This window comes from Bos grunniens, chromosome 16 (genome assembly GCF_055505025.1).
Source record: "Bos grunniens cultivar Pamir isolate PY7600 chromosome 16, Bosgru_T2T1.0, whole genome shotgun sequence".
Taxonomy (NCBI): domain Eukaryota; kingdom Metazoa; phylum Chordata; class Mammalia; order Artiodactyla; family Bovidae; genus Bos; species Bos grunniens.
Window position 1 is genome coordinate 15,838,067 of NC_141180.1, and position 9,227 is coordinate 15,847,293.

Below are 9,227 nucleotides of genomic sequence, written 5' to 3' on the forward strand. Positions count from 1 at the left end.
CAGAGATGACTGAAACGACTTAGCACGCAGCACACATCACATCTTAGTTTATGTTCTTTGAAAGCAGAGCCTGAGACAGGGTTCTAGGGACACCTGATTTATTGATTTATTCAGGAAAAACTTATAAGGGAGGAAGGGATGCTGAAAAGTGAAAGGAAAAGAGTAATGCATGGAAGAAGTCCAGATCTGATCCCCAGAGAGCTCTGAAGTATAAAGATATCACAGAAATGCCCCCACTATGAAGGAAGAAGGCCAGACTTCCGTGGTTGGGAGCATGTGTGTGTTGCGGGAAGGTGTGGTCAGAGGCATAACCTTGAAGTTGAGGCAGCTCCCATCAGCTGTAAGGGTAACTGCTAGAGACAGGGGGAGCTGTGAGCTCTCCATCTCTGTAGGATGGGGGCACCAACCCAGTCAAGGAAATCCAAGTGAGGCACCAAATGAATCCAACCCACGTAGATTCAAATGCAGGGTTCATGTCCACAAGTTAGATTGACCATTATATGAGATGATTATGAAGAGCCCCTGCGACAGTAACTGTCCCCTTTGAGACACGCTGGGACCTGAGACCCCTGGCTGCAAAGCTTGCACCTGGGCACATCTCTCCTTAAACAAAATACAAGGAAACTATATGGGACTAAAAATAACTGCATGCATGCACAGTTAGGTCAAATTCTGGACAAAAGATACAAAGAGACCAAAACACCCAACTACCACTTTTGAAGAGCCTGGAACCAAAGCAGGGTATTGTGCATGCCCCCTGCACACAACACCACCTAATGGGTGGGCAGGCCACCTAACGGGTGGGCAAACCACCTATGCCACTCCTCTACCCCGACCCCTGGACACACCCCTACCTCAAATCATATAAGGAACAAGCTTGCCCTCCCTCCAGGGAGTGAACAAGCAAGGGAAACTGTTGTTTGTTCTCACTTTCCTCTGCTGCAGCAGGGGCCCCATAAAATCTCACCTGAATTTCTTGTCTGGCCTCTGATCAATTTCTATCAATTAAGGAGGCCAAGAACCCTGATTGGTAACACCTTCCTCTCCTTTATGGCATTAGAGCCAGAAGTTCTTGATAGACCAGCCCAATCAGAAAATCTACCTGATTCATACTCTGGCTAAGCAAGAAGATAAACTTTCACTGAAATCTATTCCTCTGCACCCCTGGCTCCAACTTCACCTGGTCTTGTGCTCACTCAGTGCTTTTAAGGGCCTCTAAAGAATGGGTTTCTTTCCTGTTTAGAATTCAGCCCTCTACCGCAGTGCTTCCCAAACTGTATTCCATGGGGGTTGGGGAATGAAGGCTGTGGTAGGTAATGACTCTCCCAAAGATGTTCACACCCTCATCCATGGTACCTATGACTGTTGTGTTACATGGTAAATGGAACTTTGCAGATATGACATAGATCTTGAGATGAAAAGAACATCCTGGTATACCCAGGTGGGCCCAACCTCATCACATGAGTTCTTAAAAGTTGAAAGTCTTCCCTGGCTGTGGTCAGAGAGAAACGAGACAGAAGAACATGGAGGAGAAATTCAAGATGTGAGTTATTCAACCTACCCCTGCTGGCTTTGCAGATAGAGGAAGGGGCCATGAGCCAAGGAATTTAGGCAGCCTTTAGAAGCTGGGAATGGCCCTCAGCTAGCAAGGAGACCTTGAGACCTTGGTCCTATAACCACAAGGAATTCTGTTCTGCCAAGAGCTGGAATGACCAAGGTAATGTCTCTTCCCCTTGAGCCTCAAGAAAGGAACATAGCCCTGCTGACACCTTGATTTGAGCCTGTAGAGACCATCATGAGACCTCTAATCTGCAGACTGTAAGATAAGGCATTTGTGTTGTTTATGCTGTTAAGTTTGTAGTGATTTGGTACAGCAGCTATGGAAAACTAATACAGGGGTCTTGATCAAATAAATTTGGGAAATGCTGCCATAGATTATAGAACATGTTAATCATCTTGTTATAAAAGAGTCATAGTAAAAACAAAGCCAGTAATAAAACATTAATGGAATCAAGTAGCAGATAACTTGTTCACTACAAAGGGAGGGGCTGACACTAATCTGATTCACAATTCTGTGTTCCGACAGCATCGTGTGTGCAAATAGAGGGCTTCTGCGGAGTCGCAGCATCAGTATCACACTCCGTTGTCATAGTTACACCCTGAAAAGGAAGATGCCCTGACAAAGACCAGATTGGCTGTGGTAAGTGGTGGGAAGTTACCCTGAGGGGAGCCAGATGCTTCTACATTCATGTCAGAGATGTTTTCTGAAATTTGTATTCAGTCAGCTCTGCCCCAAAGGGACTCATGGTCATTTATGTTTCAAAAACAGGAAGCCTATATTCATGATGGATACTTTCTAATAGGGAGGATTTGTCCTTCTAGGGGAGCAAACATTCACAAACGAAATGTTTTGAAACAGATTTTGCCCCAAATTAAGCTTCAACCACCGGTAACTTCTTATACCTCATTTCCTACCCTGTTCCAACTCGGTCCCTCCATGCTAGCCACAGGGCTTCCTGTTACGCTTTGAATACATCAGGCTTATCCTTCTGTAGGGGTTTGGCACCTGCTCTTCCCTCAGGCTGAAATGTCCTTCCTCCAAATGTCAGCATGCTTCACTTCATCCACTTAAGTGTCTGCCCACCCCAGAGAGGCCATCACTAAGCTCTTTACCTAAAATAGACACATACACCCTTATATTGTCAGTCTTCTTACCCAGATTTACAGTTACTGTAATTATTTGAGCGAGTGTTTATCATGTCCCCACCAGACTATAAACTACGTGAAGGCCAGGGCCTTGCTTCTTGCTCACTGTTGTGTCCCCAATTTCTGGCACATGAGAAGTACCCAGTAAACACTTGTTGACTGTAAGAAGGGATTTCTTGGAGTCTTGATTCTTCCCTGCCCTTCCAGCCCTCTGGCACGTAATCCTAGCTATAGTCCCTCATCCAATTTCTCCCAAATTCAAGTTCTTCCCTCATCCAGTGTGATTGGCATGGAAGATTGCATCTTTCAAAAATGGCCCCCATAGTATATATCCCATCTCACATGCCTTTCTTAAAAATTCATGTTGATTCTCCTCCCTTTGAGAAATGTGTCTGCATTCTATCCTCTTGAATCTGGCCTGGCCTGTGACCATGATGGGACTGTACAGTGACACTGTGTGACTTCTGAGGTTAAGTAATAAAAGATGAAATATAGAGTTTGCCTCATTCTCTTGGGTCCCTCCCCCTGAGAACACAGCCCTCTTCCTATGCGGATAATCAGGCCATATGGAGAGATGATGTATAGATGTCCCGACCCAAGGTGAGGTCTCAATTCACAACCAGCATCAACTTCCAGATACGTGAGTAAGACTTTACCATGACTCCAGCCCCAACCATTGTCCAGCTGCAACTGCAGGAGAGACCCTAGTGAGGACTAGACAGCTGCCCCCACATCCTCGTTGTTGTTCAGTCACTAAGTCATGTCTGACTCTTTGCAACTCCATTAACTGCAATACGCCGGATTTCCCCGTCCTTCACTGTCTCCCAGAGTTTGCTCAAACTCATGTCCATTGAGTCACTGATGCCTCTGAACCATCTCATCCTCTGTTATCCCTTTCTCCTCCTGCCTTCAATCTTTCCCACATCCACAGGAGATCATAATAAAATGATTGTTCTTTTTTTAAGCCCCTAAGTTTGGAGAAGACTCTTGCGAGTCCCTTGGACTGCAAGGAGATCCAACCAGTCCATTCTAAAGGAGATCAGCCCTGGGTGTTCTTTGGAAGGAATGATGCTAAAGCTGAAACTCCAGTACTTTGGCCACCTCATGGGAAGAGTTGACTCATTGGAAAAGACTCTGATGCTGGGAGGGATTGGGGGCAGGAGGAGAAGGGGATGACAGAGGATGAGATGGCTGGATGGCATCACTGACTCGATGGACGTGAGTTTGAGTGAACTCCGGGAGTTGGTGACAGACAGGGAGGCCTGGCGTGCTGTGATTCATGGGGTCGCAAAGAGTCGGACATGACTGAGCGACTGAACTGAACTGAAGTTTAAGGGTGGCTTGTTATGTAAGAGTAAACAACTGAAGCAGGGGATGTGGAATTGTCTATTAAAAGGTCTGACTTCTAATCTCTGTTTCTGTGCCACTCGTGTTTGTCAGTCCCTCTACTTTCCAACCTACAAAACCAGAGCCTGCGAAACTAACTTCCATCCTCGGGTGCTCGGTCATCCTCAGGAACCGTGCTCAGAAAAAAGTCCATATAGCTTTCAATATTTTCCTATTATCACAATTCGGAATCTGCCTGGATTCAGCCACTCTGAAGATTAATAAGTCACTCAGGTCAGCTGGGTTAATGAACTGCACTCCGCTGTCAGTCTTTTCAGCTCCAGGCCCATGCCATCCCTTGTGGCAATTCCTATTCCAACAACACTTGTCATTTACAAGGACAAATTCCATACTTGTCTCTGCACCTCTGCAGCTGGGGCAGACTCTTATAAGGCTGCTCAACGGCTTCCATCAAACACATCTTACTCAAGGCTGAGGGCAAAACCAAGAGCCCCCTGCCTCACTGGGCCATTTCCGGGCCCAATCTGGGAGAGGTTTTTAGAAGAATCAGCACAGTCACAGTGGGGCTGGGTAACAAACCTATGGCCAGAAACTCTTAAATGCAGTCAAACATTCAATCTGGAAAATAAGCTACCAATGGAAATAATAGGCAAAAAAAATTACAGTGTCTATTGCAGAGAGATTCACTGGGTAGGAGATACAGAACTGGTCAGTACGATAACCGTAGTCTGGCTGATGATCATGGTCTGGTTTCAGTAAGTCCAAGCTTGGATTCTGACTCTGCGAGTCCCTGAGCCTCTCTCAGCCTCAGTTTCCTAGGCTCTAAGCTGGGACTAAGACTAGAATCTCCCTCATAAGGATGTCATATGGACGAAGTGAACTAATGCTTATAAATGTCAGCACCGGAAACTGAAGCCCTCAGTAAATGGGAGACCTTATCTTTCACTGAGATGGATCACAAAGGCAGTACAGGCTTGGTTAAGGCTGAGTCTGCCCAGTGATTTATGGATCTGGCATAGAGGAGCTCTGAGATGGGAAAAGCCAGCATGTTGCCTCAGGGATGCTGCAAAAGCCTTCGGCTTTTTATATTTGGAGAAGATATATATCTTCCCCAAACCCAGAACTCCCCTCCGCCTCCTCTGCAGCTGCCACCCCTGGATTGCTTTTGAGTCACTGAAAGTGTAGACCCCTGGGACTCACACCCTGGGAAAACCCTGCCTCCATCCTCTACCAAGTCTCATTTGAAGGGTGGTTGAAGGGCTGACTCACAACACTTAACATAAAACCCAGAGCATCCACTTAATGCCCCTGGTTTCCCACGAACTAGCGGTGGAGCAGTCACATTTGCACAAACCGGCACATACAAAAATAGGCAGTTTGAAATATTCCTGGCAGATGGTGCTAAATATAGACCCAGTGACAGATTGGCCCCATAGCGCAGCTCTTCTCCTGAGCATTAAGAACGTGCAGGAGCCAAGAAGCTTCTCTTTCAGGAAGACTGTAGCAACAGCCCCAGGATCACCATGCCAGAGAGCTGCTAAGATGCAGAGTAGGGAGGTACCTGAGAGAATGAACACTGGTGCCGTGGTAAGAGGTTCCCACATTCCACGAGTGCTGGAATGAAAAAAAAAGGTACCGAGAAGAAATTTGGATGAACTGGAATTATTTATTGGTCTTCCTGAAGGATCACTACTCTTTCAAGAGGTGTCTTCTAGGAGCAAAATTTAAACTGAAGTAGAGGCAGTGGAGTACACTGATTAAGGGTGGAGGTTTGCGGCTGCAGTGAGTGCTTTGAACTCTGGTTTTGCTCCTTACTAGTTAGTTATACGGGAGAAGGTGATGGCACCCCACTCCAGTACTCTTGCCTAGAAAAGCCCATGGACAGAGGAGCCTGACTGAGCGACTTCACTTTCACTTTTCACTTTCATGCATTGGAGAAAGCAATGGCAACCCACTCCAGTGTTCTTGCCTGGAGAATCCCAGGGATGGGGGAGCCTGGTGGGCTGCCATCTCTGGGGTTGCACAGAGTCGGACACGACTGAAGCGACTTAGCAGCAGCAGCAGCAGCAGTTAGTCATACGAGGGCTTCCCTGGTGGCTCAGATAGTAAAGAATCTGCCTGCAGTGCAGGAGACACAGGTTCGATCCCTGGGTGAGGAAGATCCCCTGGAGAAGGGAATGGCAACCCATTCCAGTATTCCTGCCTTTTGGAAATCTCATGGACAAAGGAGCCTGGTGGACTACAGTTCATGGGGTTGCAAAAAGTCAGACATGACTAAGCGACTAACACTTTCATACACTTTCAGTTATATGAGATTGCTCAAGTTATTTAACCTTTTGCTGCTTCAGTTTTTGCATACACGAAATGGGATAAGAATAATACTTATCTCATATGAAGATTAAGTAGCATAATGTATGTAAAAGCCGTGCATACTGCCTGATACAGAATCACTGTCACTTGGGTGGTGGCTATCTTATTTAATGGACTCAGGAAGGAGAGAGAGGTACCTGAAATGGCTGAAAAGCTTTAAGGCTTGGAGGAATATTTTGGATATAAACCAAGCCTAAATTAAAAATAAAATCAGGTTGCAAATTCTTAAGCAGTTTCTATATCCACTGAGATTGTATTTGGAATAGGCGATGCCATAAATAGCTACCCCATGGAAAGCGATCACTGTGGGCAGAGTGTTGGCGTGTGAAAGGCTGGCTTCTGTGGGAGGGAGATGATCTAGAGGGGGCTCAGTCATTATCTTAAAAGGGAAGGGAGATCTCTCTTTTCATAAGGAGTGGGCCTTTGAATACTGTGAAATTCCATGTCTAACTTCCATGCAGTAAAACTTTTTAAAAGCCAGGAGGATTTTCTGTTAAATTCTAATGCCAATACCTGCCAGTCCGTGGCGAGTGCAACTGAGGGGCCCAAAAGGTGGCCCTGTGCTCTGTCGTCTGCATGCATGCTGTGCTCCATTGTGGCTATGCCTCTGGTTCCTTCTATCCAGCCCTGGTTTCTCCAAATGCTGGAGTTAGAATTTTGTACATTTTACAATCTGTGTGCTGCTAGGACCATGTCCCACTGACCAAGAGAAATGTTGGCTTTAAACTGTCTTTGCAGGACTAGAGTACTCCTGACAGCCTAAGTACTGCCCCCAGGAGCCAGAGGAGTCTTTTCTACAGAATTTTCTCGGTGGGGATTGTGGTAAAGGCAACCTCTGCAAGAGAATGATGGGACTATATTTAGGGCTCTGGGCCCAGAAATAATAAGCAGCGCATCGTCTCATGATACAGACGTGCCTACATTCTTACACCCTGTCTTACTTCAAGTAAGCTAACTGATGTTATGACCCACCCTCAACAGTTCAGAAGCTTAACAGGGTAAAAGTTGATTTCTCTCTCAGGCAAAGTTCATTTGCATTGGGATGAGGAAGTGTGGGGGTGGGAAGTCCCTGCTCCATAATAGTTCTTCAAGAACCCAGGCTGACAGAAGCCCGGCAATTTTCAATCTGTGACTTTCAAATCTGCCTGGGTATCATTATCCAGGAAGGTGCATGGAGAACCACAGTGGGTATTCTCTATGGGTCAAACACCATGGGTCTCTCTAGAAGAGGTGTACGTCATATCACTTCCACTCATATTCGATTGATTAGAACTTAGCATATGACCATATATAGAATGCAAAGGTGTCTGGGAAGTGTAGTTTATCTGTGGTCTCAGGAAAGAGAAGAAAATCAAGGATTTTGGTGATCAGTAGGCACGATATTGCACTTTTTAAATCTGTTTCAGAAGACATATTTTGAAGCACCATTTTGAACATGTTCTAGAACTTTTTTCAAATTTCCTGTGCTGTTTTCATTCAATTTTAAATCAGATTTATTAAATAGTTGCTTCTAATCTACATCTCTTCCTACTCAATCTTGTAGTCAAAGAACATCCTAGGTTCCCTACAATGAAAGTGGAATTGATCCATCCTTCTCAGCCTAAGTTTCTTTGTGAATGGCACAGTGAATGAGTGCCTCATTTTAATGAGAAAACACCAGTTATTCTTTAAAAGAAAGCTTCTTTTCCTCAATGCAAGACATAGAGTTTTGCACTTTGCACTACTGCTGGGGTTTAGAAACTGCTGCTGCTAATACTCCTCTAATGCTGTTTATATCAACAAGCTGTAAAAGCGCCTAGTAGACAAAGGAAAAAAAGAAAAGGAAAGAAGCCTTTCATTTACGAGAGGACTAGTCCTGTAACAACCACAGAATATGCTCCCCACTGTTTAAGTAGAAGCTGCCTCATTCCTATAAGGGAAACTGTATGCATGGATATAATGATATGTGTACATTTACAGCATTCTCTTACCTTTATGATCATTTATATGAACATTAACATTTTCTGCAATATTAATGAAAATAAACCATTTTGCTAAGGCTTTAAAGCCCTAACAAAAAAATTCCATTAGAGCTTAAAATTGCAATAATGTTGTTGAGTGTACCATCTACTGCTGTAGGGAGATACAAATGTAACAAAATTTAATATATATACTCTATCCTGTGTGTACTTGTATCTGACACCTCTTACATTTTATTATATTTAAGTTTTTCACTAAATGCCTTTACATAGAAAATAGTTCCAAACTGAATCAGGATCACACAGAGAGCTTGTTATACATGAATTCGCGGAAACTACCCTGGGACCTACTGAATATGGGGGTGGTGATTGGGGCATATGTATTTCTAGCAAGTCTTCCAGGTGATTCCAATGCATACCAAGGCTTGAGAATCACACCTGATGTGTCTTAACATTCCTAGTGTCTGGCATATAGTAGGCACTTAACATACATTTGATGGATAAATGAGTGAGTGAATGAACAAAATAAATTTGTTGCTGAGTCTAAAGCTATAAAATAAAAATTCATTGGGAATTTACTGTCACTAACATTAAACACAAAAATAATAATCTCATCCTCAAGAATGCTTCAGTAATAATTCCACATTTTTTGTACAATGCTTGTCATCTTGTTTCACTAACGTCAAATATTCAAATTTACTACTAGAATGCCAAAAAGCCATTGATGAATAATAGAGCATCTGGAAAGGGTATGTCACACTTAGAGGGGGAGGTAAGATTGGAGTGAAAAAATAATTTTGCTGAACACAATGTCTTAATAATGCAAAAATCTACATCTTTCCGGTC

At 44.2% G+C, this 9,227-nt stretch overlaps 1 long non-coding RNA gene across 1 annotated transcript; it reads left to right on the top strand.

Annotated features, from left to right (window-relative positions):
• The first annotated feature begins 1,250 nt into the window (after positions 1–1,250).
• LOC147356221 (uncharacterized) lies at positions 1,251–4,085 on the top strand. Its single transcript, XR_015143151.1, has 3 exons — positions 1,251–1,717; positions 2,087–2,200; positions 3,672–4,085. It is a non-coding gene; the product is annotated as an uncharacterized LOC147356221 (long non-coding RNA).
• Positions 4,086–9,227: the final 5,142 nt, after the last annotated feature.